Source organism: Tamandua tetradactyla, chromosome 5, assembly GCF_023851605.1.
Source record: "Tamandua tetradactyla isolate mTamTet1 chromosome 5, mTamTet1.pri, whole genome shotgun sequence".
Lineage (NCBI taxonomy): Eukaryota > Metazoa > Chordata > Mammalia > Pilosa > Myrmecophagidae > Tamandua > Tamandua tetradactyla.
In genome coordinates this window covers 29,907,392-29,934,074 of record NC_135331.1, presented here as the reverse complement: position 1 = coordinate 29,934,074, position 26,683 = coordinate 29,907,392, and the positions used below count along the sequence as shown (strand labels likewise).

The 26,683-nt window shown below is 37.7% G+C and overlaps 1 long non-coding RNA gene across 2 annotated transcripts; it reads right to left on the bottom strand.

The window, feature by feature from the left end:
- Nucleotides 1–203: 203 nt before the first annotated feature.
- LOC143683925 (uncharacterized) lies at nucleotides 204–23,915 on the bottom strand. Of its 2 annotated transcripts, XR_013175726.1 has the most exons (4): nucleotides 23,044–23,915; nucleotides 8,201–13,206; nucleotides 7,232–7,302; nucleotides 204–6,863 (listed from the first exon to the last, which is right to left on the bottom strand). It is a non-coding gene; the product is annotated as an uncharacterized LOC143683925 (long non-coding RNA). The 2 variants fall into 2 exon arrangements; XR_013175725.1 differs by having other exon boundaries at nucleotides 7,232–13,206.
- Between the last annotated feature and the right edge of the window lie 2,768 nt (nucleotides 23,916–26,683).

The window sequence follows — 26,683 nt, the reverse complement described above, 5'->3', positions numbered from 1 at the left end:
AGGCAGAATACCACATACCTGTGCTGTGTGAGGAGCAGAAGTAAAGGAACAGGGGTGGAAGTAGTGACCCTGCCCCCTCAACCCTTACCTTCAATACAGTCCAGTCATGACAGCTCACAAAAATTGAGAGCTTTCCTGGAGCTCTTACCTTTTTCTAACAATCATTTTTTCTCTTTAAAGGAACTATAAAACATTCCCTGTGCCTTTAAAGTGAAAGTCATTAAATTTGATAATAAAAAAAAATTTTCTTAATTTACTCTATTTCATGATATAAAGGTTACAAGAGATCCCCATTTAAAAATATAAAACAGTTATATTTATTTTAACTGATGTTGAAATTAAAAAGCAAATAGAAGGAACAGAAGTAACTTGTAATCCTACCCCCTTTATGCAATCCCAAGGGAATACTGCATTATAATTTCCTTCAGATTTTGCAATTATTTGCATTTTACATATATAATAGAATTCTTAGATCCTCAGCTTGGTGAAAGGTGCCCTGGCCAGAGTGTTACAGAGACTGATGGTAGCCAGGGCTTGGGAGCTCCTAATCAGGCAGGCCTACTGAGATAGAAAGTTGGGCCAAGAGAGCAGCCATGCTTGTCTCCGAATACCCCAGAATGCCTCTGCCCTGATTATTTATTGAATAATGTCACCCACAAAGACATGGTCAAGTCCTAACCTCCAGTCCTATGGATGGGAACTTATATAAATAGGATCATTAAAGATCCTATTAGTGAAGGTGAGGCCTATTGAATCATGGTGGACTTCAACCCAATATGACTGGAGTCCTTATAAGCAGAGGGAATTTGGTCACAGTCAGGATGAGGAAACATTAGGAGACAGATGGCCAGATGACAGAGGCAGAGATTTCTCTAGTCAGCAAGCTGTCACTAGAGAAAGCATGATCCTATTGACACTGGTTTTGGTCTTTTAGTCTCCCAAATAAAGAGACAATAAATTCATGTCCTTTGAGCCAACAAGGCAGTTGTATTTGTTAGAGCAGCCCTGGCAAGCTAAGATAATTAAACTTACCCTTTGCTGAGGAGAACTTACTCTGAGGCAGTCAGGACCACCCACATCCTTCACTCCACTCAGAACTTAACTAATCCAACTACCTGTTGCCCTTGAGGGTACAGAGTTGGGAAGATTCAGTGTCATAGGACCAAGATTTGGAAGAAATCCAAGGCCAGTCTTCACAAAGAATGCCATGTGAATTACAGATGGTAGCCTTGCAGGCATTATAGCCCTCTCCTCCCAATTAGGGACCCATCGGAGACCATGGTAGAGCAACTTTAGGTCTTCTATGGAATGAGTTCCTGTTCCCTGGACAGGTTCTCAGAAAATCCTTCATTTTCCTGCTCTTATTTTGACCAACCACTTCTTGTTTCTGCCTCTGTATCCAATCTCAATGGTGGCCTCCCAGTGACCTCCTTAGTAGTGCTGATTTTCCTGAAGTGCCAGAAAGAAATAAAGGAAACAATAGTGTACGTGTGACCCTGTTTCCCTTTCCCTACTCATTCTACCCACTCCACACTATATTTCCACTTCTTTTTTCTCTTTTCACATCCTGCTTCCTTTTAAGTAATGGGGGATTTACTAAAAGAGATTTTTACTCCTCAAAGAGTGTAAACAGCTGTAGGAAAGAGAACAAGCCTGCATATCCAAAGCTACCATGTGTAGGAAACACACCTGTGAGGGGAGAGCCCAGCCCAGAACTGAATACACACGTGCCCCCTCTGCAGGGGTGGCCCAATGTATCTGACTTCCAGTCTAGCTTTCTGCCTGAATAAGTCAGTGTTATATGGAAATATTTATGATGCACAGTAGATTTGGAATTCAAGGCAATACTAGAAAAGTAGGTGAGGAATGGGGAGAAACTTTATAAACACTGTTATTCCTGTAATCTCATCTTCCTTGGTGAAACCATAACCTTCATGGTGACAGTGATATAAAAAGGGAAAGATGGAATAAAAAAGTGGTACAAAGAGAAACTTAACAGGAAAGAAACATATTTAAACATAAATGGAAATAAATTATAAATTGTCATTCCCTACATCAGAATCTTCTGAATCCATGAAGTTGGCTTCTGCATGGATGAGGGCAGTAACCGTGATGGATCGGGTGGCGCTGTGAAAGGAAAGTTAGAGATGAGGGGAGAACTCAAGACCCTTTTAATGTTAGGATGTGATCTGATCCCAGGACAAAATTGTGTCCTCATTCCTATTCTCCTCTCCTAGGGCAGAGAAGAAACAGACTTAAAAAGAGATGGAAAAAAGAAATAAATTACTTGGAAATTGTCATTCTATCAGACACTTCTGAATCTGTGAAGAAGCCTTCTGAATGGATGAGGGCAGTTTCCGTGATGCAGTGTCCTTGCGAAAGGAAAGAAGAAAGCTGGAGTTGAGGGAAGAACTTGAGCTCCTGTTGTTCATGTCAGGATGTGATTGATCCCAGGACAATTCTGTCCTCATCATTATTCTCCTTTTCAAAGGCCTCAATTGCTTCACCTCTGCCATGAGGGAGTGGGGCTAGATCTCCAGAGTCCCTTTTCTGGCCCTCAAATACTGCAACTGTGTCCAGGAAGACGTGCCCATGCCTTCCTTTTCCCTTAAGACGGCAGACATTGTCTCCACATCTTTCTGGGATGACATAGTCTTTCTTCCCTTTTTCCCTCCCTCAATATGTGTTGCCACTTCTTTTTCTCCTAATTCCCGCCCGTATTAATTTGCTAAAGCTGCCAGGATGCAATATACCAGAAATGGAATGGCTTTTAAAGGGGGATTTGTTAAGTTGCAAGTTTACAGTTCTAAGGCTATAAACATTTCCATAGGAAGAAACCTTGGATCAAGACCTCTGTCAGCTAGAAAGGCACATGGTGATGTCTGTTAGCTTTTTCTTCAGGCCTCTCATTTCAAAAGCCTTCTCCGGTTCATTTTCCTTTTGCATCTCCTAAAGTCTGTGTGGGCTCTGAAGCTTTTTCCTAAATGGTTCCCTCTTAAAGGACTTCTGTAAGCAAACTCACTTTGAATGGGTGGAGATATATCTCTATGGAAACAGTTTAATCAAAAAATCCCACCCAGGGTGGGCCACAGTCGCACAGCATGCAGAGTTCTCACTTGCCATGCCAGAGACCTGTGTTCAATTCCTGATACCTGCCTATGGAAAAAAAAAAGAAAAAAAAAAGCCCATCCAGTAGTATTGAATCAGGGTTAAAGAATATTGCTTTTCTGGGGTACACAACAGTTTCAAACCAGTACACTGCCATTTCTTTTTCCCTTTTCAGCCTCCACTAATTATATTGTTCTTTAATATGAGATAACTAGGGGAACAATCAAGACTATACTGTGGGACTGTGTCAACCAGTGTGTGAAACAATTAGCAGTCCCTTCACATGAGTCCTCCAGAAATACTGCTAAGCCTTGGAAGGTATTGAGAGGTCAGCTAGACACCAACCTCTGTCAAATGGGAGAAAATTCTTGTTTTATTCCTACTTCCAGGATTTGTATTTGGGTGATAAGTGGAGACAAGAAATTTGTTCAAGTATATGCTTTCGAGATGTGGGAACATATATGCAGTAAGCCTAGAGAACCAAAGCCTTTGAAGTTTGGCAGTGGTTGAGGCAGGAAAAGAGCAGAGCTTGCTGGAAAGATAATCTTACATAGCAAAGCAATAAAAGATTATTGCAAACACAAAACACTTGAAAGTCCATGGTCCTAAAACTCTATTATGCAATTAAAGTTTGTAAATAATAAACCAGACCTCCATATCTATTTCTATTGCTTTCTCATTTCTCACCCCTTTGCTCAATCTGCAAAGTACCAGGTGTAATACAACTGCTTTTGGGAACCCTTTCCCATTGGATCCTTCCTTGAGCCTTGATGCCTACCTGGATTGTTCTCATCCTCACTACTGGTGGAGTCATCCCGCTGATCCACAAGCCAATCTTTAGGAATGCAAACATCTGCAGGAAAATTGTTAGAGACAGTGGCTCACCCATCCCATCCTTAACCAGTTGAGGGCTTGCTGGACACTCAAGATTGTCATGCTTTTTCCCTTTGATTTCAGACCTTCCCTGGGGTGTGTGGAATCAGAGGCCTTCAACAAAACATTACACAGTCGCAAATGAGAGGAGGTGAAGAAATCCTTTCTCAAGTTCTCACTTCCTCTTTTAGTTGGGCCCTCACAGCACTCACCTCCAACCTTATCACTCTGAAATTCTGACTGTTGTGGACATGTCCTGTGTTAGAGGAGTTGAATGAACAGACGCAGTGACAGGTTCTGAGCAGCTGCCTAGGACACTGTTTTCTGAGGTTGAAAATGTTCTCTACATTGTACAACAGCTTCTAGCCAAAAAGCAACCTTATTTATGGAACACATGGGACTTCCTCTACTTCTCTGGCCTGCAGAAGCTCTTCCAACAGGCACTTAGGGGAGCGAGGGTGACACAGAGTAACAATTGATTTAGGGTGTTGTGCCTGCGTAACTCAGGGCACTTTTCTTGGTTTGGATAAGGTCAGAGTAATATGGAGGTGAGTGGTTAGAAGCACAGAGTGAGCTGCTGTGGGGTGGGAGAAAGATGGCAAGTTGGGGGAGCAGTAAAAATGGCAGGCAGTCCTTGGCTTTGTAGCTATAGACATACCATAGCAACGTGAACTAGTTCATCTACAAATGCTAAGAAAATACATACTTGAGTTCTTATTCTTCAGTGTCCCTACTACGTGTTGCTCACAGGATTTGAGGATCTCTAGAGTTCATGCCAATAATGTTATCAAATGCAACAAACTATTTTCATGATGCCTATCTGCCTTGGGCAAGCTGCTGAACTGTGCCCTCAGTCCTTGTTGTTAACCTGTTTGTCTTACATGATGCCTCAAAGCTCAAAACTTTGGTATCACTGGAAGTATGTGGCCTTTCTATGTGCTTTAAGCACATGACAACTATACTAAAGTGTGCAGTTATCACTTAGGCTTCAGGCCATGGCTACCTTATTATGATGATGATAAGTTTTGGTCTCAGTAGGCTCAGTTGATTTCAGACACATACACAGATGCTGGAGCTCCCTTGCCTAGTATCTAGCAATCGTATTATCTCCTAATAAATTCACTCCCTTATAGTATATTGCACTCTGGCAGCTTTTACAAGCTAAAACAGTATGGGATTCTACAGTACAAATGGCCATCAATGCTTTTTCAACTAGTAAATCAATTAGGCTTTTGATGAGGTATCAGACTTATTAATATAAATGATGGCATATTCTCTCCAGTGCTTACCTAAGTGAGGGGAGTATTTGAGAAGATGTGGGGGGGGGGGGACTGGTAATACTTTAATGTCCTAAACAGCCCCCAACCTGATAGAACAATATGAAGAATATAGATTGAGAGAAGCAGAAAGTAGAAAATGGGTTCATACTTCTGAATGCCATTCAGAAGAGAAATGAGAAAAGGATTAGGAAACACGTTAAGAAAAATGTAACCATCCAATTGGAGGATGACTACAGAGACTATAGGAACACAGTACAAACTTCATATTTTTGCCTGCAGCCTCCTATGTATAGTCACATAAATGAAAAAAATATGAATAAATATGGAAAATGGTACTACAGTATCAAATATGAAAGTTTCTGTACTAATTCTGGAATGTTATGCAAAATCTTAGCAGTTTTTACTTGAGAGGCAGAACCTGGAGAACTGAAGAATAGGGAAGCAAGTTCACTCAGATTTCAATGTACATTCTTGTGAATCTTTTTCAAGTGTCTTTCCTCTTAAGAAAAAAACTTCTCAAACTAGCATCATAAAAAAGGTCATTTTTACTTGGCTCTTATTTCACAGGGTTAGGAATCAAAACAGGGCATAGTGAGGATAACTGTTCATATTTTTTTGATATCTGGGATCTCAATGGAAAGATCCACTGATGATGGTGTCTTGCCAACCAGGAGTTGGAAATATCTCGGTTAACTTCACCCATGTCTTTGGGTTGAGCTGCATTTTGACTTTGAAGCCGGAAGGCCTATGAGACTTCTCATGAGCATCTCATCTGAGATGAAGACACGCTGTCTTCGTTTTCATTCACCTTACTCTCTCTATTTCCCCTCTTCTTATAAACTGGAATAGGGCCCGTTGTATATCAGTATGACCTCTTGTTGATGACATCTTCAAAGACCCTATTTCAAATAAGGCCATATTCATAGGTATTGAGCAGTATATCATTTTGGGGTACATAATACAAACCATGGCATTCTGTAATGGTAGCTACATGACAATAGGCATTTGTCAAAACCTACAGAGCTGTACACCGTAAGGACTGAGCCCTCATACTAATATATCAATAATAAACACATGAGGTGTGGGACACTTATCTTTATGCCTCCATTTCTCCATCTGAGTTGTGTATATAGTAAACAAACCCACCATATAGGGCAGTGATGAGCACTGTATTAGCTATTATATGTAAATGGTCAGATGGGATTATTTTCTTGGCATAGTTGACACTGGCAATTGGCCTGTGTAAACAGGACCTACATCTATGATAAACACACACAAGTATTTGCACACACACACACACATTTACAATCATACCACACTGACTTAGCCATTGATACCTCCCAAATCCAATTCTTGTTAATCCATTCCACTCAAAGAGAACCCAGCTCCTTTCAGTGACTGTAGAAATAGGAATGAGTTCTTTACTTGGAGATCAATTTCTCTCACCACACCCCCCATTCTCTCTCCTACATGGAATCGGGAATTATGGTGGCTGTCCACACTAAAGTTAGCAAAGGCATCCCACCATACTTCCTAGATATCTCTCCTTTGCCTGTGTATGATTCCAGAATATGGACTTTTTCCTCTTGTTTCTGAGGCCACCTATAGAAGGAAAAAAAACCCTGTGAATATCAGATCTTGCTATGCACCATTTGCACAGATCTTTTTCTCTCTTGATTGCTCTAAGTCCACTGTGTTTGTGGGCAATCACAAAATTCTTAATGCAAAGAATAAAAAATGCCACTTAGGAAAGGGCCTCTACCATACATTTTCCATTCTGATGCTGCCAACATAGTATGCTCTTTTGGAATCAGTTTTCAGTTGGCCAGAGATTCTGCCCACCTCCCACCTGTAGTGTTCAGTACCTAAATTGTATAATCTACATGGCATTTTCAAATCTGAACTTGACTGAAAAAGAAGTTAACCAAGAAAGTGATGTAATCATTTCAGACAAACAAAGGCATTCTTACCTTGGTTTTGGATGGGTTCTCCTCGTTTGCCCTGACATTAGAAATCTCCTCCAATGGGTCCCCTGTGGGAGCTGGGAGGATACAGTACATTGGTGTTGCTGCTCATGAATTAGGGGACTTTACTTGACTCAGACAAAAGTCTTCTGTTAATAGAATCTGTTGGTTAACTTACATGAAGTAAGCTGCTTCTGGGCCATCCACTTCATAAATTTTATTGCTCTTCTCAGCTATGATACATTACCTAATTTTCTCTGGGTAATTAACTGTCTGTGTACTTGGTTATCTATCTGTCCCTCTAAGTTCACTGACTTTTCTCTCTATTGTTATGTATTGAAAGTCAGGCTACTCACTGGGTAATTGAGAAAAAATCATTCTCTTTGCCCAGGCTTATCTCTAGGGAGGGGAATGGCTTGGGGAAATCTTACATATACAAATCTGTAAATGGGGATTTGGGGTAGCCACCAGGTATGAAAAGAAATGTGGGTTTTAGTTCATATATTGACTCTTCAACATAAACAGTCTTAAGATATTTTTGAATACTTGTGAAAGGAGTGGACCAGATACCCAAATGTACTGGACTAAATATACATAATGAGAGAAAGGTAGCAGGAAGCATGATAAAAACAAAGCTAGTTAGTAATGCTTTACTGTGTGAAATGCCTCCCTACCCATCTCAACCAATACAAATTCAATCCAAATTTCTAAAATTAGTAATTTACTATATTCTGTACTTAATAAGTACAAAACATTAGTAAAATGGATATTATCATATTCTCCCAAGCGACTAGCAAATGGGGAGGGGGAGTAAGGGTAATGGCAAATTTTTCTAAATGGAGATTAGTTTTAAAAGCAATTAGCTTGTTAAAAAAAAAACAAATGTAAATAAAGGGTGAAACAACATTATAATGCCCATCTAAAATTGGAGAGGAGAAACTGAAAAAGAAGATGAGAAATAATTTATAAAATTACCTTTCCCCATTGGAGGGGACTGAATTAAGCAGGCCAATGTAAGAATAGCTCTTGAGCATCAGTTTAGATTTCCCATGTCTACAGATGAGCTGAGAGCTTCTCTACCTGCTGCCAACCTTGAATCTCTCTGTGCACAAAGGGGCAGAACCAAGGGCCATATGTGTGTCACCACATTACCATGACAATGGGGTCTCACAGAATTTTCAGAGTGCATGTTCTCCACATTGTGAAGTCCAACTGCTACTCTCTAGATATGCATGTTTTACATGGACACATCATTAACAGTAAACTTTTTTTAACTGAATCCTGGACCCATATACTATTTTCTGATTTTGAAAATAACTTTCATGAGAGAAAATGAGCTGTTTCCTTCCCATATATAGTCAGTAGTGAAATGGCAGGGTGAAGTGGAAGAAACTGACATACTCAGAAGAAACAGAGGTATCATTCTTTGTTTTTTGTTTTTTTTTTACATGGGCAGGCATGTAAAAAAATCGAACCCGGGTCCTTTGGCATGGCTGGCAAGCATTCTTGCCTGCTGAGCCACTGTGGCCTGCCCCAGAGGTATCATTCTTGACCTAAAATCCCACCCATTACCCATTTTTACCATTCCTGAGTCACCAAAGCTTTCTAGAAAAAATAATGTACAATTTGTTCTAGAGTAGAAAGAAAGCATCAACATATATTCAGTTTGAAAGGTGATACTTTTCTAAGAATTTATCTACTTACATATATCCTTCTCTCATCATTTCTGTATATTAACTTATTAACTAGCTTTCCCTGTTCCATAACGAAATCTATACACTCAGCTTTGTCTCATTCTCTGTGAATTCACTAAGCAGCGTCTTTATCATTGCTGCATGTGAAAGGGTGGATTTTCAATTAAAAAGAAAAACCAGTATATTATCACCAGTTCATTCCTGTTATGGATAAACATGTTGGGTGAACATATATAATTAAGATAAATGCATGTTTTTGAGTACTGGCTCATATATGGACACCCAATCATGCAAATTTGTATGAGCCGTCTATGAAAACTAGCTATCTGAAAAGCTGTGATGTGTCTCCAATTATATGGAAAAAGGGAAAATTTTAGAGTGAAGATGAGAAAGCTGACATGTTTAAAACAAAGATAGCACCCCTTCATGGTAAAAAAAAACACTGCTCTACAAATGACTATCATTGCTGAGTCATCTCAAATTTCTAGAACTGATAAATAGGTCACTGATGAAGTAAAAAAAACTGAATTATTAATGGTTTGCCATATTTTCTGCAGTGATTTCCCCAACTGAGGTCCATGGTTGGATGGTGTGGAAGAAAACCGCTAATACTAACAGAATTTAGTAGTGTCTGAACAGAATTTCAGAGGCCCCAGCTTGAAAATTTTATATGTGCTTCTTTGAAAAATGAACTAGACACTTATTCAAAAATGAATGTCGAGTTGGAAAAGAAAATGAAAAATAATTAGGAAATATGTATATGTGTAAAATGTCGCCGTCCTATCAAAGGAGTAGCATTTGAAGGTAAAGTAATTTAGGTTTCCCATTTTGGGAGAACAGTTGGATGAAGATGAGGACTTTCCTTCCTCCTGTCACCTATGTGCCCACAGTGAGTGTAGAATAAATGAGTAAATATAGGTGAGTCCTTAGAAAAATGGCTGGCATGACGTCTTTGTTATGGGTATTTTCAATTAATGTGTCTGATGGATATGCAAAATAGTTGTTACTTTCAGAGGCATACCTGAGGGAACAGGGAAGGAAACTAGGATTTTAATGTAAATTCATTGTACCTTTTCACTTTAATAAAAGCGTATTATTTATTTTGCTATTAGACAAAACCCTAATTCACAAAATAGTAGAACATAACCATTTTACTTTGCTCATGTAGGTATTCTGCAGGCCACAGTGGGGGTGGCCATTTCTACTTTATGATGTCTAGGGCCTCAACAGAGACAACTCCCTGGCTGGGGTTGTTTCTACAGCCAGAGGATGGAATTACATGGGTTAATGTCACATGTCTGTCAGTTGACACTCTGCCTGGAGGACCTACAAGAGACCTCTCCACTGGCCAGGGCTTCCTGGTAGAATGTCAGTCTCAGGGCCTTCAGACCCTTACTGGTAGCTGAGGTCTTTCCAGGTGAATGACCCACATGAACCAGACAAAGATTCATGGCGTTTTCAGCATAACCATGTGTGCTGGTTTGAAAGTATTATGTACCTCAGAAAAGCCAGGTTTTAATCCCGATCCAATCTTGTGGAGGTAGCCATTTCTTTTAATTCTCATTCAGTACTGTAAGGCAGAAACTTTTTATTACCTTATCTACAAGGAGATGTGGCATACCCAATTGTGGTGGTCTTTTGATTAGATGGGGATGTGACTCCACCTATTTTAGATGGGTCTTGATTCATCTACTGGAGTCCTAATTTTAAAAGGGGAAACATTTTGAAGAAATGACAGAGCTGAGAAAGACAGAGAGCTGATACAGATGCTGGCACTTGGAGAACAGAGACACAGATGTTTGGAGATGTTTGGAGCCCAGGAGACATCAATATGAGATGTCAGCCAAGCAAGCAGAACCTGCAAAGAACCAACAGAAGCCAAGAGATGAAGGCCGGCCCTGGAGAAGCAAAGTGAGGAGCCCCCACCAGAACAGAGGCTGTAAGCAATGGAGCCCAAGAACAAGGGACCAGCAGATGCCAGCCACATGACTACCCAGCTGACAGAGGTGTTCCTGACCCATCAACCTTCCTTGAATTAAAAGTATCTTTCCCTGGATGCCTTAGTTTGGACACTTTTATAAGCTTAAAACTGTAAACCTGTAACATTAAATTCCCCCTTTATAACTTGTTCTAGTTCGGGTATATCACATTTCAGCATCTCACAAACTAAAACACCATGGATGCTATGCCCACTCACTTCCATGGCATTTTGGGAGTGATAAGGGATCACTAGTGTCAGCTGTGCTTAAAGGGCTCTCAATGGGAAGTAGGTCAGATAAATTACAAACATGTTTTAAAACATGCATGGGATAGTTTAAAAAATACTCTTTCACAGGATGCCACTCCAAAATCTGACATGGGAGACATTGCATAGGGCCATGGGGCTAGGTAAACAGAGGTTTGATTCCTTCTGCCTCCACCATAAGCAGTGTGACAAGTAAACAGACCTCTAGGGATCCTTAGAGGACATATATGAGGACTTTAAAAAGTTGAAGTGTGCCCTACATGATGATGTATGAAGAAAGTGTTCCTTCTGTGCCCAGGTCAGGTTACTTGGTGCATAAGCCTCCAAAGTTTCCTGAATTTTTCTTTGAATGAACTATATGCATTTGTAAGTACTGATAGATTTGTGTAGTTTTCTTAGTAATCATTTCCCTATAGACTTGAAGCCCTGTGAGGACAGACTGCGGTTCTTTTATTTCTCATCAGCTTTTGGCTCAATTATTAGCACACAGAAGTAGCTCTGCAGATGGTAACATGTCTTCCCACATTTAACAGTTTCTCTATTCAAAATTCAAGGTCTTCCTATAGCCTTCCAGTTTATTCCAAATCTATTCCATGCTCTTGTAATCCCTGGATGTCTTTTAACCAGAGTCTCCATGGAACCTGAGGGACAGCTATGTCTGAAAAATCCCAGAGCTTCAGCAATTTCCATATGATGCACATGTAGTTGTAGCACATATTTGGTGTATAGAGAAATGACATTTACAACATAATAAAATATGTAATTGATACATAATAAAAATATCTGTAAAGAATTCTCATCTAATAAAAGTTAAAGAAATTGCCAGAATGTGACTATTTTCCCTTTTCATACCATATGCCAAAACTTCTAGGTCCTTTACAAGTGTAAAAATGAAAATATGCTGTTTTGGTTTGCTAAAGCTTCGAAAGGGCAATCATGCCCGGGGTTTCACTGTCACATGGGAAGGTACATGGTGACATCTGCTGACCCTTCTCTGCTGGGATCATTCCCAAAATGGATCTTTCAGCTCCTATGGGTCCTTCTGGCCTCTCCTGGGTCATTTTTCCCTGTATAAGTGTCTGTGGGTCTTCTATTATCTTCTCTGTTGTAAACTATAGATTTCACCTCTTAGCATCTTCTGGAGCATTTTCTGTCTCTAAGCATCTTTCATCATTTTGCTTTCTGTACCAGCTCTGAGCTCTTTCTATATTCTTTTCCCAGAGGACTCCAATAAAAGGATTAAGACCCACCTTGAAATTTGGTGGGTCTTATCACTGGAACCAACTGAATCCAAATGTTGCACCCACAATAGGTGTGTGCTCAGAAGACTGGATTAGAAGAACATGGCTTTTCTGGGATAAATAACAGTTTAAAAGCCTTTGGGCCCCAAAACATGTTCTTTCCATACACAAATTACATTCATGTCATAATATCATAAAAGGCTTAAACGATTTCAGTAACAATACAAGTATAATACAAAGTAAAAAAACAGTACAAAATCTCATCAAAGTCAGCTAACAGCACGGTCTGACATTGCTACCTATCATGACTTGTCAAACTCCAACCACATGAGTCCCCAGGTCTATTCTGTGGTCATTTCCCCAATTCCAGAATGCATAAATTGGAATTGACATACTCAGCAACTGACAGAATCCCCACATTGGTTCTCTGACTTGTGGAGTGAGGGATATTATGGTAGCAAAGGCCAAGTGGAAGCCACTAGAACTGCCCCTAGATAGCAAAATAGTGAATCAGAATTACTGTGGGGATTACTAGAGAGTTTGCAGAGATTAGTGCCACTCTTAAGGACTTGAAGGATGCAGAGGTGGTGATTCCCACCACATCTCCATTCAACTCTATTTGGCTCATGCAGAAAACAGACGGGACTTGGCAGATTAGAGTGGATTATTGTATACTTACCCAGATGGTGACTCCAATTGCAGCTGCTATTCCAGATGTGGTATCATTGCTTGAGCAATTCAACACATTCCCTGGTACCCAGTATGCAGGTATTGATCTGGCAAAACCTTTTTTCTTAAGAGCTGTAAGGACCACCAGAAACAGTTTGCATTCAGCTGTCAAGGCCAGCAGTGTATCTTTCCAGCCCTATGCCACAATCTTGTCCACAGTAATTGTGATCATTTCTCCTTCCCACAAGACATCACACTGGTCCATTATATTGATTAAATCATGCTGATTGGACCTCGTGATCAAGAAGGCATAAGTACTCTAGACTTATTGGTAAGGCATTTGCAGGTCAGGGGATGGGATATAAATCCAACAAAAATACAGGGGTCTTCCACTTCAGTGAAATTTCTAGGTGTCCTGTGGTTTATGGCATTTTGAGATACCCCTTCTAATAATAACAATAAGCTGTTGCATCTACTCCCTCCTATGACAAAAAAAGAGAAAATGCTTATTGGCCACTTTGGATTTTGGGTGTGCTACTCTGGCCCATTTACTGAGTGACCAGAAAAGCTGCTAGTTTTGAGTAGGGACTTGAACATGAGAAGGTTCTGCAACAGGTTCAGGCCACTTTGCTGCTCTGCCACTTGGACCATATGGTCCAGCAGATCAAATGATGCTGGAAGCATTGTGGCAATTAGGAATGCTGTCTGGTGCCTTTGACAGGTCCCTGTGGTAGAATCACAATGCACACCCTTAGGATTTTTTTTTGTATGCTGCATATTTGGGGTCAATTTCATTCTTTTCCATGTGTGTATCCCCTTATTGCATCACTATCTGTTGAATTTTTATTTGTTTTTATGTTTGTTCGGGAAGTGCATGGGTCAAACCTGGGTCTCTCACATGGCAGGCGAGAATTCTACCACTGAACTTAACCCTTGCACCCCCAACCCTTAGGATTTTGGAGCAAAGCCTTACCATCTGCTGCAGATAACTACTCTTTTTTTTGAGCAACAATTTCAGCCTGCTACTGAGCCTTCGTAGAGACTGAATTTAACCACAGGCCACCAAGTTGCCATGAGACCTGAGTTGCCTATCATGAGCTGGCTGTTGTCTGACCCACCAAGTCATAAGTTGGAAATGCACAGCAACACTCCATTATAAAATGGAAATTGTATATTAGAGATAGGGCTGGAGCATGTCCTGAAGGCACAAGTAAGTTACATGAGGAAGTGGCCCAAATGCCCATGGCTGCCACTCCTGCCACATTGCCTTCTCTATCCCAGACCAGAGCTATGGCCTCTTGGGGAGCTCCTTACAGTGAGTTGACTGAGGAAGAGAGAACTCAGGACTGGTTTACAGATGGTTCTGCACAATATGCAGGACCTACCCAAAAGTGGACAGCTGCAGCACTTCAAACCCTTTCCAGGAAGTCCCTGAAGGACAGTGGTGCGAGGAAATCCTCCCACTGTGTGGAACTTCAAGCAGTGCATGTGGCTGTTCATTTTGCTGGAAGGAAAACTGGCCAGAGGTGCATTTGTCTGCTGACTCACGGATAGTTGCTAATGGTCTGGCTGGAAGGAGCATGATGGGAAAATTGGTGACAAGGAGTCTGAGGAACAGGTATGTGGATAGACCTTCTTGAGTGGGCAAAGAACTTGAAGATATTTGTGTCCCATGTGAATGCTCAGAGGAGGGTGACTTCAGCAGAAGAAGGTTTTAATAATCAGTTAGATAAGATGCCCCGTCCTATGGATCCAAGTTATCCTCTTTCCTCAGCCACTCCTGCATTGCCCAGTGGGCTCATGAACAAAGTGGGCATGGTGGTAAGGATGGAGGTTATGCATGGGCTGCACTCACCAAGGGCTATAGCCACTGTTGGGTGCCCACTGCCAGCAGCAGAGATGTACATGTATCCAATATGGCACCATTCCCCAAAGGTGTTTTAAAATGCAATACAAATATAAGCATTAATAAACTAAAATTGAGTCTAAATGATCTGCTGATTCATAACTCTGAAAATTATTTTAAGTAACTTATTCTGATTGATGATGGGCATATTCACATCACACTGCTTTTCAGGAAGCAAGTAGGCTCGAATGTATCATTACATCATCAGCACAGACTTGAATATTTCTCTGATTTTCTTTTCATGTGCATGGAGCTGAGAATATCTCGAGCAGGGACACAATAATCTCTCATGAGACACACAATCTTCCAGAGATCAGACAGGGTCGCTGAATACAACACTTCTCAGTACAGTCTTCAATGTGAAAATGGGACAGCATTACATCCTATAAATGTTGGATGATACAAGGAGACAGCACAGAGAAAATCAGAGGTGTGTCACCTGAAGTCATTACCAGCCACTGTTTTTCCTTCAAATGTTATGATAAAGTATGCAATACAGTTGAAGTCTTAAGAAAACAGGGTTGTAAAGATGGATTAAAGTGTGAGTATGGGCAGCTGATATTCAAAGGACATTTTAATTTTAGTTCCAGTTATTATTTGAATGAGTTATTCGTTCCTTCTCTAAAGAGAATAATAATTCACTTAGCCTCTTAGTAACTCTATCAAAGAATAGTTGAAAGTTGTTTAAAATTAATTATTTCATTGGAAGCTGATATCTTGCTTACTATTGGGGAACAGAAATACCTAGATTATCCTCTCCACGGTTATGCAATTAAATGATAAGAGTTTCTGTTGGGTTATATTAAGGTGTCACCCAGCTAAATATTAGGTCCCAGTTGAAGTTGCTATGGGGATATTGTAAAAAGCAAAAGATAATCATTCCTATAATCCTTAGTGACAAATCTATACAAATTTCTGTATTAGCAAAGCACTTGAGAAATAATGATTACATAAAACAAAGTTAACATTTATTGTGTTCCTTGTGTGCTTAGCACTGTACATATACATACACAATATCTAAGTGCATCACATATTTTCCTATGGCTGATAGAAAACAAAGAAACCTTTAACTGTGAAAACAGACTGAATAATAGATTTAGCCCATATAAGAACATTTCTGATTATGTGGAGCTGATTTTTTGTATGTGTGATGGATATTTTTTTCAAAGAAGAACTATATAAAATGTGCTTGCCTTGGATATTGTAGCTGGGTAAAAGGGCAATATGAACCCAAACCACTGAGATATAGAAGGTATCTTATCCCCCTCCTATATTTCTTCTATACTTCCAGTGATCACAGAAAATCCATCTCCTGATTTAAATCATCAGAACATGACAGTATTCAGTGGCCACTTCATCTTTCAAAATATTAAAGACGAATCTCTATTATAATTAATAATTGGCATCAAATCCTATTTCTTTGGATATGCACATGTGGTCAGTTAGAATGACTCAATTACTGACTCCACATAGATTATTCATAGATTGGTGATAAGATTCTATGCAATTTCTTACGATTTCATTAATGTGAGGGCTGGAGGTTTGACACTGATAAACTGCATTTTAATGGCTGGTCCTTCCTTTTTAATTCATGGTTTGCTTCTCCAATGTTTGCATTTGTAACCCAGAGCAAATCAACACGACAATAAGAAGGGCTCCATTATCCTTCCTGTACAAGGAAAGAGTGGATCTAAAATTTGTCAAGAAAATGTTACAATTGAGAGAGGGCAGCATTATTCTGCCAAATTATCCTACTGTCTGCCTATACTCCTTTCTGTAGATCCCTAACAGTGCTTGTATACACACACATATGTTGTATGGAACACTTAGCCACTCTTCTAATTGCTTTGTGAATTAACTATGTAATATTCATAGAAACTCCATGAGGAAATACTATTATAATCTACTTTTATAAATGGGCAATCTGAGGAACAGGTAGCTTAAGAAAATGTTATATTTGACACAACTAGTTAGATGACTGTGCTAAGATTTGAACCCATATAGAATATCTCCAGAAATATGCATATGGATGTGTATTTGCAGGTTTACAAGATGTATGTGCATATGTAAGAATGTACCTTTTTGTACGCAGCTTTTTGGGACTCTTTGTATGTTTCTTCATAATAATTAGGATGCTCAAAAATGATACATTTTAAAAGATATACCAGTTCACAATGTGGTTTACAGTCAATGTGGTTTAATGAATGTTTTGAAAGTTGCAAAAGTGCTTTGTATCCCATTTCTGCCACTTGCTCATTTTTTCGTCTGATCTCAGAAATCCTGCTTGATCAATATGAGCTTCTATTCTTATCTATAACTTCAGTTACTGCTGTGCCCCTGTGCCGGTTTGAAAGGAAGTATTCCCCCTAAGAAAAGCCATGTATTAATATAAATCCCACTTCATAAAGGTAGAATAATCCCTATTCAATACTGTATATTTGAAACTGTAATGAGATCATCTCCCTGGTTGATGTGATTTAGTCAAGAATGGTTGTTAAACTGGATTAGGGGATGACATGTCTCCACCCTTTTGAGTGGGTCTTGATTGGTTTACTGGAGTCCTACAAAAGGGGAAACATTTTGGAGAGAGGGATTCAGAGAGAGCAGAGAATGCTGCAGTACCATGAAGCAGAGAGTCCACCAGCCAGCGACCTTTGGAGATGAAGAAGGAAAACGCCTCCCGGGGAGCTTCATGAAACCGAAGCCAGGAGAGAAAGCTAGCAGATGATGCCGTGTTTGCCATGTGCCATCCCAGCTGAGAGAGAAGCCCTGACTGTGTTCACCATGTGCCTTCTCACTTGAGAGAGAAACCCTGAACTTCATTGACCTTCTTGAATCAAGGTATCTTACCCTGGATGCCTTTGATTGGACATTTCTATAGACTTGTTTTAATTGGGACATTTTCTCAGCCTTAGAACTGTAAACCAGCAACTTATTAAATTCCCTTTGTTAAAACCATTCCATTTCTGGTATATTGCATTCTGGCAGCTAGTAAACTAGAACAGCCCCCTTTCTGGTAGTGATGGGATGATTGTTTAGTGAATATTTAACTTTTTAATCATAACTAAAAACATAGATCACAGAATAATTATACTGGAAGATATTAAGATTATTTAAATTTGTAAGTATAAAGAATTATTAGCAAGGAACATGATTAAGTAAGGATTCCCTAAATTTCAAAAATACTCTAAAGGATGGGCAGAGCCTAAGAACAATAATTTCATACTGCTATGGCTCCATGTGAACTAAAATCTCATGGAAAGATCAATGTCCAAGACCTGAATGCATTCACAGTAACATGTCTGAAAATGTGAGTGGTTTAGATTGATGATTTGCACAATGTGTGGACACATTTTGAATTTTGTCAGACACTACAGAGTACATAAAAGTCAAAATTTCACATTTAATTCACTTGTATTCACAAAACCCATCATTAATCAATATAAATATTAATTTTGTTTAGCTATTTTCTTTCTGTGAATCATACAAATCTTTTGTCATGGTAGCTTAAGTGATGAAAATGTATACTTCTGAAAAGAGCTGAACATTAAAAACACCAAAAATGTGTATTTTACAACACTTTAATTTTCAAAGTTTTAATTATCTATATTGCCATTAATTAACTTATTCTCAATATTTTCTGTATTAGATGTTCCTGAATTATTAGTTAGTGAGGAATTCCTCACTGACTTTGATTCTTGAACTCTGTGGTTTAGTACTCAGAGCCTTTGGTGCATGTTTTCCTCAGCACCAGCTCTAACAACTGCAACAATAATATGACTCCCATTAAGAGAATTCTTATTATGAAAAAGGGACAGTGAGTTCATCAAATGTGTAGTTTAATTTGATGTTCCTGCTATTATTGTCCTTATTCTACATAGGTGAAAACTGAAGAACTGAATGTTAGAATAACTTGTCCCCACAACAAATGAAAAATAGGCTTAGGACTCAGCCCATGCAGGCTGGCTCCAGAATCCAGGCTGTAAAGTCAAGATTGCTGGGGGTGTGAACTCCATTACTGCTGATTCCCCAATTTCCTAATAGAAATAGAGTGAGAAGGACCAAATGGTTCCAGAGGTTGGCTTGCTAGGAAGTTAGAGCCTTGTCATTTAGCCTCTTTTCTAACTCACGGGCTTGGTGATTTTATTTTTCTTTTTGAAAGTCTCTCCTTTGGTTTTAATCATCATGTGCTTTGTAAACAATTTCTTTTTTATTTATATTTGGAAATGATCCTAAAGAAACCCCAAACATTACCTAAAATTACTACTTTCTTTAAAGTAAACATAGTATAGCCTCCTTTCTATGATAACCATATAAAAATTTGGGTCACAACTGTGTTCTGTCATAAACCACAATTTTCAGACACAGATTTTTCAAACTTCCTAAGGATTAGTTGATTGAATAATGAATGGAGTAGCAGGGGATAAAGAAGAGATTGTTCAAGGCTGGAAAATAAGGAGTTCAAAGGTAGAGAGTTCCCCTTAGGGATTGTTCGATTACTTTTATAGTGCTTAAGGTTATTTTAGTGCCAAGTTATAAAATCATAACATATTGTCACTTTCTGCAAGTTAAGTTCTCTTTTCACAGAACTTGTAAAGCAGGCTTGGTTCTCAACTGACAATTGGTGGGCCAACTCTGACCTGCTGGATGTTTGTGCAAATAAAGTTTTATTGGTACACAACCACTCCCATTTCTTTATTATTGTCTATGACTGCTTTCATGCTGTAACAGCAGAATTTAGAGATTGCTACAGAACCCATCAGGTTACAAAGCCTACGATATTAACTCTCCATACTTTCACAGAATATGTTTGCATAGTTCTGTGAGAAATGAAAGGAGAATTAAGAAACCTATCATCAAAACACAATGTGTAGGACTTGTTTGGATCCTGATTTGAATAAATCCAAAGATAAAAGTCATTTATAAGACAGGAAATACGAACTAGGGCTGATAGTTTACATCAAGAAATATCATTATTTTCCTTTTAAATTATGATTGCAATGACAAGAGGCCTGGGATTTAGTTTTAAAAATTACAGCAAAAGTGTGGGTGAAATTAGGTAAAACAAAATTGTCCAAATACTGAAAATTGTTAATGTTGTCTTGCTTACACGGGTTTATACTACATTATTGTATCTCCATTTCTATGAAATTTTTACTTATTGAAAAATAGTATTTTGTCCATTTTTTTCTATCTGTATTTTCTATCTGTAAATGAAATTGCCAGTATGACTTTAATCTTTTCAAATGTATTCAGACTTGCTCTATTTTCAACATTATGGCCAAACTGTTCTAAATGCTCTCTGTATGATTAAAAAGTTGTTGAATATATTTATTAGGTACAGTGTTGTCTCTCTATATGTGTTAGGTAACTTTTGTTAATTGTCTTATCCATACCATTATGTTAATATGCCTCTTCTTAGCAATTATTTTATGAGTTGGGTTTAAATCTGCAATTAGGACTGCTGATTTGTCAAAACAATTTTTAAATTTTTCTTCATATATTGAACCCATGTTACATAATGCTTTTAATGTGAGGATTATTTAACTTCCTGGTTGATGAATTATTTTGTCATTACGAAAAGTTCTTCTTAACTTCAAGTAATTGTTTCTTCTTTAAAGTCTTCTATAAAGACTTTGTTTTATATTAGTAAGGCTAGGTCACCTTTTTGTTTGGTAATATTTGCTTACCAAACAAAATAAATTTACCAAAATAAATTTGTTTGGTATTCATTTTTTTTATCCATACTTTCAAATGTTTCTCATCCTCATATGTTAGGTGCATTCTAGTTTTTGCTTTTAATTCCATTCTGACAATCTTTGTGGTTATCTGGAAACTTAGGCCATTTGTAATTATATAATTTCTGCTGTGATGGCATTTGTAGCTATCATCTTTACATGTGTTTTTATTTATCTGGTCTATTGCTTGCTTTTATTTCTTGTCACTTACATATTTATAACTAGTCAAACAGTGCTTTATTATTCCACTTTTCTTACATACTAGCCTGTTTGCAATACATTAATTCATTGTTTTTGGTAGTTACCCTGGAAATTACAAGATGCAAGATTCATTATGGGCTAATGGAATTTAGTGCTTTTACCAATTTGTTTTCTTTATGAATGGATTTTGACTAATTTTCAGGATATGCTGCTAAGTTAAACAAGCAAAGTATGAAGGTTATCTGTAAAATGCTACTTTTCAGGTATGAATGAAGGAGATTAACAAAAAAACACACAGTAAAGAAAAATGAGAAATTAAAGCGAGAGGTTCCCCACAAGGGATGAATGAGAATGTAATGAAGAGATAAACAGTAACTGGTTAGTAGGGATGAGGAGCTCATGATGCTTTATGGGTTTACCCATTTGTATATCTGTGTCACTTAGAACCACACTGATATCTCATATACTCCCCAAATAAATAATTAACTTAAATCAATCAGAATGTGTGTGGCAACTAAGTGTAATTAAATCTTTAATAAAATGGAAACTATATAAAATAAATTGTACAACTACATTGAAAAGGTGAGGGAGAAAAATCTAACAGGTAATTTTTGCAAAGTTTCACTGGATATTGTAGTCATAATCACAAAATAACTATACAAATACTATACTCTTGTTAGTAAATCCTGCCATTATCATTTCCATGGCTATTCTGATATTATGTGTTTACTAGATTATAAAAAGTAGAGATTGAGACCTAAAAAGAAAAAAAAAGTTTTTCTTTTTTAACTGGAGGAGAAAGAAGTGAACATAAGGAAAGGAGATAGATTAGAATGAGCTCTGTGGTCTTTAATTGGAATTAGCGTTATTAGTAAGATCTCATGGATACCTACACACAACACATACACATGCACTTAAAACATACAGAGAGAGAAATATACATATACAAATGGGTGTGTATGGATGATTGGCAAATATATATCTATATATATGCAAAAACACACACAGATATACATAATATTCATATACACAGAAGGAATACACATATATATGTATATATTTCCCAGCTCTGCATGCTGAGTGGGCTAGTAGCAATGATTAGCAAAAAGCACTTCTAGCATACACATCTTGGTTCCTAATGGCAGAACACACAATGATCAAATGAAACAATCTGAACAATGAAATAAAGTATTACACTATTGAATAAAACCCATAAATGAATATCTATAAGTACACAATAATATAAAGAACCAAAGAAAGCAAAAAAATAAAAAGGACTAAAGGAAGGGAGGGAAGGAGGAAGGGAGGGAGGTTAGGAAAGAAGGATGAATGGAAGAAGGAGGAAGGAATGGAAGGAGGAGGGGGCATGGAGGAAGTATTCTACCTTACAGAAAAATTCCAATTAATAAATGGAGAAGCAATGAGGGAAATACAAAATCACTCTCAAGAAACATCACAGTACAAGTTGTTGCAGGCAAGATTCACCTATGGATTCTAAATTCAGTGGGCTACTGTTTGATGAAAAACAGTATTTCCATAGAATCAAACTTCCTCCCTAAGTGATTTATTAATTGCAAATGGAAAAAATTAAAACTGAGAAGGGCACAACCCTTCTGTGATATTCTGCCAAAATGCATAACCTCAATATAATAATGAGGAAATGTTAGACAAATCCCAATTAAGAGATTGTACAAAAACACTGATAAGAACCTTTCAAGTGTCAAGGACATGAAAAACAAGAAAAGGCTGAGGAGCTATCACAGATTGGAAGAGCATAAGACATAAAATAACTGAATGCAATTTGGGATCCTGAAACAAAAAGGACAGTCATAGATAAATTGTTGTAATTCTAATTAGGTCACAGGTTCATTTATGGCAGTGTACCCTTTTTAATGTCCTGGTGTTGATACTTAACTACTATGGATATGTGGAATGTTATCTTCAGGGAGGCTCTGAATTATTTTCTTATTTTTTTCTGTAAATCTAAAGTAATGTCTAAATAAAATCCTTAAAATGCCATAGAAACAATAAATTCACAAATAACTACTACGTATATTAGCTAGGGTTCTCTAGAAAAACAGATTCGGCAGGAAATATGAGATAAAATTTATAAAAGTGTCTCACATAACCGTGGGAATGTCGAGTCCAAGGTTTGCAGGGCAGGCTTCACGCTGGCAACTCTGATGAAGCTCTCCAATGAATTCTCAGGAGAGGCTAAATGGACAACTGTAGGAATGGAAGAGTTCAAAATCTGTCAGGCAGGCTGTGAAGCTGACGACTTCAATGAAGGGTCTGGATGAACTCCATAGGAGAAGCCCACCAGCTGAAACAGGAAGAGAGCTGTCTCTTCTGAATCCTCCTTAAAAACCTTCCAGTGACTAGATTAAGCATCACCCACTGCAGAAGACACTCCCCTTGGCTGATTACAAATGTAATCAGCTGTGGATACAGCTGACATAACCATGATTTAAGTCCATGAAATATTCTCATAGCAACAGACAGACCAGCACTTGCCCAACCAGACACACAGGCACCACCACCTGGCCAGGTTGATACTTGAACCTAACCATGACCCTAGGCATGCCCTGTGTCTTTAAAGATACAACAATAAGGCTTCCCCTGTGCTGATAATGTTTCTTTCTTAGTGTGTGTTGGTAACACTGTTGTTTTCACTTTGAGAAAATTCACTACATTGTGCTCTTTTCTTAAAAAAAACTGTAGGATATATTTAAATAAAAAGTTATCTAAAATTCAAAAGTATTTACTAATAATGTAAAAAGATATGGAAAATACTAAGATTTTAAAAATTAGTGTGGATTCAAGGATATGTTTATTTTCTTCATTCTGTGTCTGAATTGATAAGATTTTAATGGGGGGGTCTAGGATTAAAGTCAATAGAAATCTTGATAATATTTTTGTGAATAAATAACTATTGTGAACATATATAAAATTGGGGAAACTTTTTCATTTAAAAAATTTCCACAATTTTTCAGTATGATTTTAGAACAGATAAAAATTTTACTTTGAATATCATGGAAAACAATTTTGTAAATTCTATCAAAAATAATATCAATAAAAGTAATTACAATATAAATGCATGACAGACATTTTTATTATTTGGAAAGCAATTTGTTTGCTGGTTATTTTAAATATTCAGATTTAATACAGAACTTACAAATAGGCTTAGATTCCAATTATGGATCTAAGGGACTGATCAAAAGAGATGAGAGCTATTCTGGGTTATGATACACATAAAAATGCTTTATGGCACCTCTCTTGGGGTTCTCTCTGTGGATAGGAGAGATGAAAATATCCTTGTCCCATAGGTTGCTGCTTTTCTTTAAAGTTTTATTATGGAATATAACATATCAAAACATTCAATTTCAAAATACATTGTTACAAGTAGTTATGGAACAGATTTCAGAGTTTGGTATGGGTTACCATTTCACAATTTTAGGTTTTTACTTCTAGATGCTCCAAGACACTAGAGACTAAAAGAATCTCAATATAATGATTCACCAATCATACTCATTAGTTGAATCCTATCTTCTCTGTTATTACTTCTCTTTCTCCTTTGAGCCTTCTCCCAGTTTTAGGGAGTATTTGGGCTCTGCCCTTTCTAAATTTTTCATGTTGAAAAGGGTGTTGACAATATTGGATAGGGGGATGGAACAAGTTGATGTTCTTGGAGAGGCTGGCTCCTCTGGGTTTCAGGACTTAACTAGCCTAGGAATCCATCTGGAGTTCATAGGTTTCTGAAAAGTAATCTTAGTATGTGAAACTTTCGGAAAATCTCAGATAGAGCCCTAGGTGTTCTTTAGGGTTAACAGGAATAATTTTGCTTGAGGTTTGGCAAAGCACAGTAATTGCAATATCTAGCTAAAGCTTGCATGAAGGTAGACTCCAGAACAGCTTCTCGACTAATCTATGCATTCTTTTTGCGTTTTTTAAAAATTTTAATGCAATTTTACTGATAAATATTATATATTCACATACCATATAGTCATCTAAAGTGTACAATCAATGGTTCACAGTATCATCATATAGTTGTTCACTCATCACAATCGACCTTCTCTTTTGTGTGAAAAATAACATATATACAGAAAAGCAATAAATTTCAAAGCACATCACAACAATTAGCTGTAGAACAGATTTCAGAGTTTGGTATAGGTTACTGTTTCACGATTTTGGGTTTTTACTACGAGCTGCTCCAAGACACTGGAGACTAAAAGAAATATCAATATAATGATTCAGTAATCATACCCATTTGTTAAACCCTATATTCCCTGTATAGCTCCATCATCTCCTTTGATCTTTCTCCCACTCTTTAGGGCATCTTTACCTTTTTGACAAAGTGTTTTGAGGCACAAAAGCATTCAGTTTTGAGGAGTTCCCATTTATTATTTTTTTCATTAGTTATGTTTGGGGTGTAAATTTTAGGAAGCTACCTTCTATTAGTAGGTCTTGAAGATGTTTCTCTTTATTTTCTTCTAGGAGTTTTATGGTACTGGTTCTTATAATTTAGGTCTTTTATCCATTTTGAGTTAAATTTCATATAGAGTGTAAGGTAAGGGTCCTCTTTCATTCTTTTGGTTATTTATATCAAGGTCTCCCAAGCCCATTTATTGAAAAAACTATTTTGTCCCAGTTTAGTGGCTTTCGGGGCCTTGTCAAAAATCAGTTCAACATATATTTGATGGTCAGTTTTGCGCTCTCAATTCAATTCCATTGGTCACTTCTTTGTGCCAGTATCATGGTATTTTTTTTTTTTTTACATACCAAAAAACACCAAACGCAAACATTCTTAACTTTTGATCATTCTGTTCTACATATATAATCAGAAATTCACAATATCATCACATAGTTGCATATTCATCATCATGATCATTTCTTAGAACATTTGCATCAATTCAGAAAAAGAAATAAAAAGAAAACAGAAAAAAATTCATATATATCATAACCCTCCCTTTCATTGATTACTAGCATTTCAAACTAAATTTATTTCAACATTTGTTCCCCCTATTATTTATTTTTATTCCATATGTTCTACTTGTCCGTTGACGAGGTAGATAAAAGGAGCATCAGACACAAGGTTTTCACCATTACACAGTCACATTGTGAAAGCTATATCATTATACAATCATCTTCAAGAAACATGACTACTGGAACACAGCTCTACATTTCGAGGCAGTTTCCTCCAGCCTCTCCATTGCATCCTGACTAACAAGGTGATATCTATTTAATGCGTAAGAATAACCTCCAGGATAACCTCTCGACTGTTTGGAATCTCTCAGCCGTTGAGACCTTGTCTCATTTCACTCTTCCCCCTTTTGGTCGAGAAAGCACCATGGTGTTTTGATCACAGTGGTGCTGTAATAAACTTTGAAATCAGGAAGTGTTAATCCTCCCTCTTGGTTTTTCTTTTTTAGGATTTTTTTTTTCTATTTGAGGTCTTTTTCCCTTCCAAATGAGTTTGGTAACTAAGCTTACCAAGTCTTCAAAGTAGGTTGCTGGAATTCTGATTGGTACTGCTTTAAATGAGTAGATCAATTTGGGTAGAACTGATATTTTAACTTTCCTATCCATGAGCAGAGAATGTCTTTCCACCTATTTAGATCTTCTCTGATTCATTTTAGCAATGTTTTGTAGGTTTCTATGTACAGGTCCTTTATATTCCTAGTTAAGTTCATTCCTAGATACCTGATTATTTTATTTGCTATTTTGAATGACATGTTTTTCCTTAGTTGACTCCTCAGTTAGGTCA